This window comes from Sciurus vulgaris (assembly GCF_902686455.1).
Source record: "Sciurus vulgaris genome assembly, chromosome: 9".
Classification (NCBI taxonomy): Eukaryota; Metazoa; Chordata; class Mammalia; order Rodentia; family Sciuridae; genus Sciurus; species Sciurus vulgaris.
Genome location: NC_136469.1, coordinates 48,537,000 through 48,550,172, shown reverse-complemented (window position 1 = coordinate 48,550,172; position 13,173 = coordinate 48,537,000).

Sequence of the window (13,173 nt, the reverse complement as noted above, 5' to 3'; positions counted from 1 at the left end):
GAAAGAAACTCTGAAATAGGCAAAACCATTGAGACAGAAAAAGATCAGAGGTTCCCAAGGGTTATATGAGACAGAGCACTGAAAAGGCAGAGCAGAGAAGAATTTTAGAATAGTGAATCTACTCTGCATGGTATGCAAAGTGGATACATTTTGTTATACATTTATAAAACCCATAGGATGTGCGACACTGACAGTGTAGTCTATATGGACTATGGACATTGGGTGATGATGGAATGTCCGTACAGTTTCATCAGATGTAACAAATGTACTTCACTGGTGGGGGATATGACAGTGGGGGAAACAAGAAGCATACGGAAAATCTGTACCTTACTCTCAAGTTTTCTCTGAACATAAAAATATACTAAAAAATAAAGTCTATTAAAAATTAAGAAGGCATTATGTAATTGACTTTATAATTGACAAAGTAGATTCTTTTAAAAACTAATCTCTTCAGAAACTTTTCTATATTTTTCAAAGTTTGAGTATACTAGTCTTAGCCTGTCCTTTAAAATGCTTGTTATATTTTCCAATTTGTATATATAGTTTAAAAAATCATTTTAATGGATAGTCAAAACATAGGTATATCCTCATATTATTGAATATTGAAGTCGTGTTCAAATCTTCCTTAGACTAGAAGTTCATTATCAATGTACCTACAGGTTAGCTACTGCTGCTGTCATCAACTTGTTATTCATCTTACACCCAGAGATAACAGCTAGGACCTGAAAGATCATCACCAAGGGTCCTGCAGGCTTGGTTGCATTTGAGTTATCCCTGCAAGGTGTGCTAATAGCCACCATCTTACTGCAGAGGCAGGAGGGAGCCTTGCAAGGGGTTGGTCAGTAGGTGGGAAAAAAGTGTGAGGGCATCTTGATCCTGACTCATCCAGTCAACCAACCTGGCACCCACAGGAATCCCAGAGACAACTCCGGAGCACTTGTTGGGACGCAATATCAGCCAGGTCCAGGACTCCACAGAGTACCTGGTGCCACCAGTTTGGCAATCAATGGGACACTCTGGCTCCTCAATCCCCAATCTCCCAACTATCTCCTAGCCACCACCTGGACAATTTGCCTGCAGCTATGTGGCTGACCCACAGCTTTCAATGCTTGGTCCTGATTTGCCCAATACAGAGCAGCTTTCTGAGACAGCAGCACAGGTCCTGGTCCTCAACCCTCAGGACCTCCAGGAAGATCCTCAATGAGAATTCAAAAGGGCAGGGGTAAGAAAGACACAATTTTGGGATCCCCAGTGAGGGAAGGGTCTAAGACCAAATTTAAGAATTATTGGGATTGAGGAAGGCACAGAGATACAAACCAAAGGAATGAAAAATTTATTCAATAAAATAATATCAGAAAATTTCCCAAACCTGAAGAATGAAATGGAAAATCAAATACAAGAGGATTACAAGACACCAAATGTACAAAATTACAACAGACCCACACCAAGTCACATTATAATGAATATGCCCAACATACAAAATGAAGATAGAATTTTAAAGACCATGAGAGAGAAGTATCAGATTACATATAGGGGGAAACCAATACAGATGAAATCACATTTCTCAGGCCAGATCCTAAAAGCTAAATGGACCTTGGACAACATATTTCAAGCTCTGAAAGAATGTGGATGCCAACATATCCAGTGAAAGTAAACTTCAGATTTGATAATGAACTAAAATCCTTCCAAGATAAACAAAAGTTATAACAATTTACAAATAGAAAGCCTGCACTACAAAATATTCTCAGCAAAATATTCCATAAGGAGAAAATGAAGAACAACAATGAAAGTCAGCAAAGAAAGGAACTACAATGAAGGAAAAACCAATCAAAGGAGAAACCAAGTCAAGTTAAAAACCAAAAATAAGCCAAAATGACTGGGAATATCTCAATAATAACCCTGCTTGTTAATGGCCTTAACTCATTAATCAAAAGACATAGACGGAAAGGTTGGATTTTAAAAAAAGACCCAACACTATGCTGCCTTCAAGAGACTCATCTCATTGGAAAAGACTTCCACAGACTGAAGGTGAAAGGATGGGAAAAAACATCATGCACAGGGACTCAGTAAAAAAGCAGGGGTTTCCATCCTCATATAATATAAAGTGGACTTCAAGCCAAAGTTAGAAAAAAGACATAAGGAAGGACATTTCATACTGCTCAAGGGAACCATAAATCATCAAGACATAATAATCATAAATATTTATGCCCCAAACAACAGAGCATCTATGTACATCAAACAAACCCTTTTCAATTTCAGGAATCAAATAGACCACAACACAATAATACTGGGTGACATTAACACGCTTCTTTCACCATCGGATAGATCTTTCAAACAAAAACTGAACAAAGAAACCATAGGACTCAATAATACAAGTAATAATTTAGACTTAACAGACATATATAGAATATTTTATCCATCAGTTTCTCAGCAGCACATGACTTCTCCAAAATAGACCATATGTTATGCCACAAAGCAACTCTTAGCAAATACAAAAATATAGATACCACCTTGCATTCTATCAGATCATAATGGAATGAAGTTAGAAATCAATGATAAAATAAAAAATAGAAACTACTCAAACATCTGGACATTAATATGCTATTGAATGATACATGGGTAGCAGAAGACATCAGGGAGTAGATAAAAAAAATTATTAGAGGTAAACAAGAACAGCAATACAATGCATCAAAATCTCTGGGACACAATGAAAGCAGTATTAAGAGGAAAATTCATTGCATTGAGCTCATCCAACAAAATAATGAAAGTCAAAAATAAATGACCTAACATTACATCTCAATGCCCAAGAAAAAGAAGAACATATCAACACCCAAAGTAGTAGAAGATAGGAAATAATTAAAATCAGAGCTGAAATCAGTGAAATTGAAAGAAAAAAAAAAAAACAACACAAAAATTTGACAAAACAAAAAGTTGGTTCTTTGAAAAAATAAACAAAATTGATAAACCCTTAGCCACACTAACAAAGAGAAAGAGAGGGAAAATTCAGATTACTAAAATTTGTGATGAGAAAGGAAATGACAGACACCATTGAAATACAAAACATAATTAGAAACTATTTTGAAAATCTATACTCCAACAAAATAGAAAATTCTGAAGACATCAACAGATTTCCAGAGACATATGATCCACCCAAACTGAATTAGGAGGACATACACAATTTAAACAGATCAACATCAAGCAATGAAAAAAAAGAAGCCATCAAAAACCTACCAACCAAGAAAAGTGCAGGAACAGATGGATTCTCAGCTGAGTTCTACAAAAATTTCAAAGAGGAAATAATACCAATACTCCTCAAAGTATTCAATGTAATAGAGAGGGAATGAACCCTTCCAAACTCATTCCGTGAAGCTGGTATCACCCTGATACCAAAACCAGGCAAAGACACATCAAGGAAAGAAATCTTTAGACCAATATCCCTGATGAACATAGATGCAAAAATTCTTAACAAACTTCTGGCAAATCATATACAAAAACATATTTAAAAGATAGTGAATCATGATCAAGTAGGATTTATCCCAGGGATACAAGCTTGGTTCAACATCCAGAAATCAATAAATGTAATACATCACATCAATAGGCTTAAAATTAAAGACTCATATGATCATGTCAATAGATGCAGAAAAAGCATTTGATAAAATACAGCACCCCTTCATGTGCAAAACACTAGAAAAAATAGGGATAGTAGGAACATACCTCAACATTGTAAAGGCTATCTATGCTAAGCCCACGGCCAACATAATTCTAAATGGAGAAAAACTGAAAGCATTTCCCTTAAAAACTGGAACAAGGCTGGGATGCCCTCTTTCACCACTTCTATTCAACATCACCCTTGAAACTCTAGTCAGAGCAATTAGACAGATCAAAGAAATTAAAGGGATATGAATAGGGAAAGAACTCAAACTATCACTATTTGCCAATGACATGATTTTATATTTAGAGGATCCAAAAACTTCCACCAGAAAACTTCTAGAACTAATAAATGAATTCAGCAAAGTAGCACGATATAAAATCAACATGCATAAATCTAATGCATTTCTATTCATAAGTGTTGAATCCTCTGAAAGAGAAATTAGGAAAATTTACCCCATTCTCAATTGTCTAAAAAAAATAAAATAAAATAGTTGAGAATCAATTTAACAAAAGAGGTGAAAGACATCTACAATCATATGAAGGACAGCCTACAGAGTGGAAGAAAATCTTTACTGCAGGCACTTCAGATAGAGCACTCAACTTTAGAATTTATAAAGAACTCAAAAAACTTTACGCCAAAAATACAAATAACCCAGTCAATAAATGGACTAAGGAACTGAGCAGACACTTCACAGAAGATAGAAAATCAATCAACAAACATATGAAAAAAGTTCAGCATCTCTAGTAATTAAAGAAATGCAAATCAAAGCTACCCTAATATTTCATCTCACTCTAATTAGAATGGCAATTATCAAGAATACAAGTAACAATAGATGTTGGAGAGGATGTGGGGGAAAAGGTACACTCACGTTTGCTGGTCAGATTGCAAATTGATGCAGCCACTCTGGAAAGAAGTGTGGAGATTCCTTAGAAAACCTGCAATGAACCACCATTTGACCCAGTCATTCCACTCCTTGGCCTATACTCAAAGGTCTTAGTGTCAGTATACTATAGTGATGCAGTCACATCAATGTTCATAGCAGCTCAATTCACAATAGTTAGATTGTGGAACTAACCTAGATACCTTCAATAGATGAATGTATAAAAAAACTGTAGAACATATACACACAATGGAATATTATTCCACCATAAAGAAGAATAAAATCATGGCATTTGCAGGTAAATGAATGGAGTTGGAGAATATCATCCTAAGTGAGATAAGCTAATCCTCCAAAGCCAAAGGCCAAATGTTCTCTCTGACAAGAGGATGCTGATACATAATGGAGGGCGGGGGAGATGGGGTACAGGAAGAATGGAAGACCTTTGGATTATGTAGAGGGAAGTAAAGGATGGGGAGGGGATAGGTGTCACCGCCCGCAGCAACAATTGCTCGGGTATTTATCAGAGGTGGACTGGAAACAAACTACTTCTACTATCTTTCTCTTTAGTGCGCTGCTTTCTTGCTTGTTCACTTGTTCCCTAGCTTTGAGAAGAAAGGCTTTGAGAGGAGAGAGAGAGAGATGCTTTGCATAAGAGAGAAAGACTTTGCTTAAGAGAGAGAGACTACACTTTCAGAGATCTATATCGTCTTAAAGTCCTGCATCCTGCAAACTAAAGGTGCGTGCTAGAAGTGCGTGCTAAAGGCGTGTCTACGGTCCATCCTGTGTACTGCGATCTGTGATCTGTAATCTGCCATCTGCCTTCTGCGATCTATCAGAGGTGCCGCTTATCTGTGCTTATCCGGTTATCCGTGGTGCTTCCTAAAGGTGTGTCTTATATACCTAAGGCAGCCAATCAGCTTAGGATTAGCACAATTGAGGCATGCCCCTCGGTACCAATCAAGAAAGAATGAGGAATATCTGTTGACCACTAGCGCAGAGGAGACATTAACTAATCAGGCAAAAGTAGATCACGCCATGTTAACACTAACTATGCGCCACCTCTTGTCTCAACGCCAGCCGCCATCCTAGGGCTACCCAAACATGTCTTCTGCAGATAGGGGAAAGGAAAGGTGGTAGAATGAGACAAACCTCATTACCCTATGTACACATATGATTACATGAATAGTATGATTCTACCTTGTGCACAACCAGAGAAATGAAAAGTTGTACTCCATGTGTACAATGATTTGAAATGCATTCTGCTGTCAAGTATAACTAAATAGAACAAACAATAAAATAATTAAATAAAAATAGTTTTTCTCATAAACTTGAGTAAGGTGTTTCTGTGGTAATCCTCTGTCACAACCAATGCAAATATTTTCCTCAGTCTATTATTTTTCTTCTTCTTTTTATTGTACTGAAATTTTAAAATTTTATATTTGGTAAGTCATTGGTCTACTTCCACATGCTTACCACGCAGTTTAGATATTTGTCAGTCACCAAAATACCTGATAGCTACCTTAAATTATTAAATAATAATAATAATAATTACTTTATATTTACCATGTTAACCTCCTTATTATTTATATGTAGTTTCTCAAAATGGGATATTTATTTTGTTTTAACATCATTTTTAAGTAATGAGAAAAGTTCACTGCTTTGCGTTTTCTCTGAATCCCGTGGGAGTTATATGTTCAAATATGTTCAAATGCCTCTGTTTTTAACAATGCTACAGGAGAAAAGTTTAGGTACACCAGCTTCTGTTTCTAGCATCATTTATTCTGTTTCACATACCCAAATAATATTTACTAGATAAATGCATAAATATTTACTTGATACCTGCTTTGTAAACCTGGATTTTCTATTTTTAAAAAATAGAAATTTAACTTTTCATACAGGTCCTGTCATCTATTCATTGAATTAAATTTCCAGTTTTGTATGAGTTAAAATTTAATTTTTCACTCCTTCAGAACATATTGGTGTCAGAGACCCAGATATGTTCTTTTCTTTGTCTAAAATACTTGAAGTTCAGCTTGACAAATGGTTGTCCAGAATAAATCTGTATTGACTCAGATTTTCTCATGGTTGTACAGGGCTCTGTGTTCAAGCCAGGACAAAGTGGCACGAAGGGACAGGGTCTTTGCAGCATAGATGGATGATTTCCCCCTGCTCGTCCCTAGTGCTTTTCCCACTGGCCATCTAAGGAAATGGAAGTGGGCAATCTGAAACTGTACTGACCAGGGTTCCACCCAAAAGAGGCTGTGTTAACAAATAGGAGCCTGTGTTTCCTGGATGGACTGTTTCCTTCCAGACTGATACAAGGAGAGAGAAACACACATTGATATTTGAACCATTGGCAAATATGGTCTCTGAGAAAACAATGCAGCAAATAACCTACAAGGACAATATTGTAATATGAACTGACCCTCCAGGATTGTGACTCAAAAAGGCTTAATCTTCCTTTATTCCTTCTTGAAATCCCTGGCTTTTAGATGTCAGACAGAACTGTCTTCATTTTAAGTCACAAATTCTATTTCACTCAATAATTAGTTTGTCTAGCTCAGTGTAGTAATCAAAACTCAAAACCTCAATATTAAATCTTCCTTTTCCCAGGACCAGCCTTGCTTTGGATTAGAAATCTGAAGTGCCCCAAAATGGAGTTTCTCAATTCTTCTCTGTCTTCTTTTGATTTTTCCTTCTCTTATACATGTCCAGACACTATTTCTGACCTCTTCAAGGTCAGAGTTTGGAAGGAATCATGCTAAGACAAGAGAAAAACTCTTAGTTGTTTGGGTACCATTTCCACTGAATGTATGTATGTATTCTCTCTTGACCTGGCTGATTTTTCTTTTTTACCCCAGACCACTCTACTGCAAAGCTACATCCCCAGCCCTTTTAATATTTAATTTTGAGAGACATTTCCCCTAAGTTGCTGAGAGCGGTCTTGAACTTGAGATTCTTCTGCCCCAACCTCCAGAGTTGCTAGGATGATGGGTATGTATCATCCTGCCCAGGTTGGACTTGGACCTGGCCAATATTTAAAATGTTTCATTGTCAGGAAGTACAATTTTCTGGGCTCTTAGTAGAACTCATTACTAGATAGTTTTACAGATTTTTTTGACTCCAGAAGATGTGCTTTTACATTTAGTGGTCATATGTGAATATTTCATCAGGCTGCTAGACTGCTCTTTGCATCCATCTTCTTACTTTGGGGGTTGTCCTTGTGGGGTCCACGTCATTTTGTAAGACAACTTTAACACATACCTTGCCTTGACAAAACCATGGAAGACAGTCCTATCTTCCTCTTTTAGTCTCCACACACCACTTGCTTCAGTTTCTCTGGTGCAAAGTTTGGTCCTGGTCCTCTGGATCTCCCAGTAACAGAGACCGCTTTTAAATCTCTTTTAGTCTTCCTAAAAGACTTAGGATTGATGTATTCAGATGGAACCTCTCCCCAACTGTCCACTTCTAAGATATTTCCTTTAAAATTTTTATACTTGAAAGTTGTCTTTGATATTTGATGTTCATTTGATTGGCACCTCAGCCCAAACTGAGGGAGGAATAGTTCTGTTTTATCTTAACAACCTGTTATATAAGCTTTCAAATACGAGAAGATTTTGGACTGTATGGCTATCATATAAAGTCACTAACATTCATGAAGCCCAGGCATTATAGAAGATAATTAGGATACCAATGTGACTAAAGCCAGATTATTTTCATGATTAGAGCTAAACAAATATCAGAATAATAATCTAACCTGGAAATATTGTTTTAACACTGTATAATAATATATATAAGTAATATTTACATTTATATTTAAAAGTAAATATATGTGTGTGTGTGTGTGTGTGTGTATATATATATATATATATATATATATATATATATATATATAAAATTTTTATTTTTTGAATCTGGAGATCAAACCCAGGGTCACTTTACCACTGAGAAAAATCCTCCCCAACCCTTTTTATTTTTCATTTTGAGATAGGGTCTTGCTGAGTTGCTTAGGGCCTCCCTGTATTGCTGAGTCTGGCCTTAAACTTGAAATCCTCCTGCCTCAGTCTCCTGAGACACTGGAATTACAGACATGAGCCATCATACCCAGCAACAATGTTTAGTAATATTTCTTATCAAGAAAAAATAGTAAGAAAAAAAGTCAAGGATAATTCTGTATACCCTCTTTCATGTAATTCCTATTTCCATGTCTTGATCCTCAATTTTTAGGATTAATTACCAAAGAAAAAAAGCTGTCTTTATAAATTCTCAATTTTTAAAAATTTCTTCTCTTTGGTTATTGATAAGAGTAGAATCTATTTTCATATATTTTTACAAACATGGAATATACTTATTCTAATTATGATAACAGTCCTGTGGATATACATGCTGTTGAGATTCACTGTGGAACATTCATACACAGGAAAAAATAAAGAAAAAAGAATCTCAATTTATGAAACCATCTTTTTACTTTCTATGAGTCTGGATAAAATATCCTTAAAAAATATTTATTAGAAACATTATTTGATAGTGTTGTTTCAAATGTTGGAAAAACTTGTTGGCAATTTATATTTCAGGAGTTTGATATCATACAGTTTATTCCAAATAGGAAACAATATCAAAAACATGAATGGATTGTCTGTCCATCCATGGAAGGACAGACAATATACTTTTGGAAAGCAGGATAGAATTGTATAGCCTCTACTTCCAGTGACTGTGGAGGCTGAGGTTGGAGGATTGCAAGTTCAAGGCAAGCTTCAGCAACTTGGAAAAACCCTAAGTAACCTAGAAGACCCTGTGTCAAAACAGAAAATAAAAAGAACTGTAGTGTATCTCAGTGATATAGTGCCCTGGTTCAATCCTCAGTACCAGAAAAAAAAAAAAAAATTGTATAGAAAGCATTAGGAATATTTTTGTGATTGCAGAACTGATCAGACCTTTTAGTTCTGGAACTTTGACTGGTTTATTGTACTCCTCTGTTACTGTGTCTTATTCTCACAAAGATGCTGCTGCAGCCTATTTTAACTATTTAAAAGATTCAGAGATAACATGCATGATGATAAGCATCAAATAACGTTAGCTTCCTTTTTTATCCACTTATCTGATGGTGTTATGTGTTCACACTCATTTTTTTCAATTATTTTTAGTTGAGAAAGGCTTCAAGTTTTAAAAAATAGTTTGCTGTTATGTTTATATTTTAGATTATTCAATAAAACAGTCTATGTTTCCCGAAATATCTCACAAGCTCCCAAATAGTAAGGCCAGGTCTAGCGGGAAGTTTGCTGAGCACATGGGAATGAGCTTTACCTTTCTCATGTTAATGAATTTATTGTAAAAATTAAAAGGTTCACTGGGGGATTTACAGTTTTATCAGGATCTGTGCTATATAAAAAATAAATGCACAATTCAGATTGGAATAAGCTTCCCTCTAAATTAAAGAAAGTGCACCTACTTTTTTTTTTTCTATTTCTTTCTTTTCTGGCTTTTTTTTTTTTTTCTGACAACTTGATTGGGAGGAGGGAGTAAAGTGGACCTACTTAAGAAAAGTAAGCGCAGTATTGGCAGGCAGTGACTTTAAATTGCACATTAAACTAATCCAGGGCTATGCCTTAATAAAGGCTAGGGCTGGGAATTCTTATGGATTTTCTAGCTCATTGCTGGGACAACATCGAAAGGCAATAAATGTTCTATTACTTACACAAGCTGCTAGTTTTCAGAAAATTAGTCACCAGTGACCTTTTACCCTTTGTCATGCTCTCCTTCTCAGTTACTGTACCTGACCTGCATCAAATGCAGACCAGTTCACAGAGAAGTTTCTTTGCTAACCTACTACAAATTTAAATAACCAGGCTTTAGTTTAAGTAATAAAATGTTACCTATTTGGAAAAAAATATAATTCTATGTATTTCTATTACAATACAAAAACTTCCCTTCCAAGTCACTGTTTTAAATGAAATAAATCTTATTTTAAACAAATACATTTCACTTCAAACAAGTCAACTGTGAAAATGATATTTGACTAAAAGTTCTTGATTTTTATATATCAAATAAATAATAGGGCTTCTTTTTATTAGCACATGCCTAAATGTGGGACTATGAATGTGAACACTGTAAGGAGAATCAGAGGTGGTAAGGCTGGAGTCTCAGGGTTGATCATGGAGAGGGGCAGAAAAGGAGAGAAGTTATGTGATTTGGGGGCACCAGTCCTTATATTGAATTATATTGATTAGTTTTCCAGTTAGCAGGGAGACCTCCTTCTGACCCTATTTTCAGGGTCACTAGATCATAATGCAATCTCACGAAGAGGCTGGTATCCCTCCCCATATTGCTTTCTGAGGAAAGTATGGACCTGAAAATCACCCATTTAAAGCTTTCTCTTTTCTCCCTCCTTTTGCTGGATTCTACCAAACAAATGCATACATAGATTGCACATTCAGTGTAATAACACATGTTGCAATGGCCACAAGATAAGATATAAAAATGGTCCCAACCTTTTGCAAAAAAGGCTATTTTAGAAATTGAATTCCATGAACAGAATTTCATCTGAATCAGGGAAATAAAATGATAGTATCTAACAAACAGGTGTGTCTGCTATAACATCTGGAACTCTTATTAGGGAAACCTTAATTTTGTGTTGAAGTAGGCTTCAAACATGGAACAAATACTAAATATTAAAGGCACAGTAGATGTCTTGGTTTATTCATGTGCATTTTAATCTTATACCAAATATGAATGATCAAGTAACACACCAAATAATTATATTTTATTAATATTTATGAACCAAAAATACCTGTGGGATTATTTAAGACATTGGCATAATGTGAAGACTTTTTTGTCCTATAAAATTTTATTTATGTGAAGCAGCCTGCATAAACAGTATTTTTAAAAGACATTTACTATAATTAGTGGGAAGCTCACAAATAAATTCTGTCATCACGTGGACAAAGCAAATAGCATTTTTCACCTCTCATCTAATTGTACTGATATTGGACTATCATACTAACAATCAGCAGTAAAGTGTCATTTGACATAGCTACTTGGTCAGACCCTTCAGTGCTGTCTGTTCTGTTTGCTTAGCTGCTATGTCTGCTTGCCTTCAAATGCTACTTGACTGAGGGCAACTTCCTTATCTTTGAACATTGACTTTTCTCCAATATGGTAACCCAGTGTTTTAGCTCTGAGCTAAGTTAATGTGTCTCTCCCATCCCTTGTCCTCTGCCTTTCTCTTCATCCAAGTGTACTACTTGGTTGTTAATCAGATTGGTTTACTCTTGAATTGTTTCTTCTTGGACAGAGATACTGGACCATTTACATCTCTCCTTGTGTCAGTTCATCACTCGTGAGTCAGCTAATCCACTTGACTTACTACACATCCCCTTGGAAATGTCTTGATGTGAACTTCCTCATATTAATATGGGTCATCCTATGATATATGAATACTAATGAAGAATACAAGGCAGACATGTTGAGAAAGAGAGGTTAATAGAGTTAGTAGAACAACAGAAATGAATGACCATCAAATATCTCACTAACTAATAAAGTAAACTTAATAATTGTTCCTGAGTCTCCAAGAAGAATCCAAGAGCATACCCAAACTCCATGGTCTGTCTGCACCTACAACAGCCTGCCAGAAACAAGAATCAGAAAGAACAATTTCTATTTTAAAAATTCCCTGATGCTTTTGCACCCCAAGTTTCCACATATTTCTTATCAATATATTTTCCTGGCATCAAACAGATTATAATGGTCCTAGACTCCCTTGAGCTATAGATGCAAACAACTCATTGGCTCCAAATTTTATGGCACTGGTTTCTTGAACCTGCCTAATCAGTAGAGCAAATGTGAAGGCCCTTCCTGGGGGCTGATTGCTACCTGTTCAAAGGTGAAAAACAAAGTGTTGAAACTATCCAAAGTGTCAGTGGAGGCTTTGTGAAAAATAAAGGGAGAGCTGTAAAGAAGAATATCTTGGCGTTCTTTCTAGGGCCATTTCTCATTGAAAACCTAAAACTCTTGTTTCTATTTATATTACATTGCTTTTGAGTCCATTAGTAAAGAGTCTGAAGCTCAGAGAATGAATTTGCAGATGTTATTCAGACCAAAATTTGATATTTATATCTTGTGTCCTGTATAGAAATCCAGTTTTCACAGAAAATTACATCCACCCATGATGCTGTAATGCAATCCTTGCTACTTTGTGTGTCTCATATTGTTTTGGTTATTTTTTTCATACAGTGATCATAATTGAGAAAGATAGAAATAATCCCTGATGATTGTTCCAAACAGTTTGTACTTCAATCAGACTATTTAGCAGTAATTTAGAAACTCATTATTTAAGATTTATTAAACAATATAAATTTGGAAACTCTTGAACGTTTTTAGTTATTTTTTTAAATATAAATAACGAGAGAAGATAAAATGCCATGAGTTCTGACAAGTATTCTTATAAAATTACCTTGTAATCATTATTAGGTGCTCTTGGAAGTCAAATTTAACTATGTGTAAATTAATTTGCAAATGTATCAGAAATGTTCTCTTGAACTTCTTTTACTTCCATTCCTAGTTCGGCTGAAATGGCTTTCTTAGATGTGGTGGAAATCCTTCTTGTTTGTGTATATATCACAACTTGACAGAATCACATAGTCAA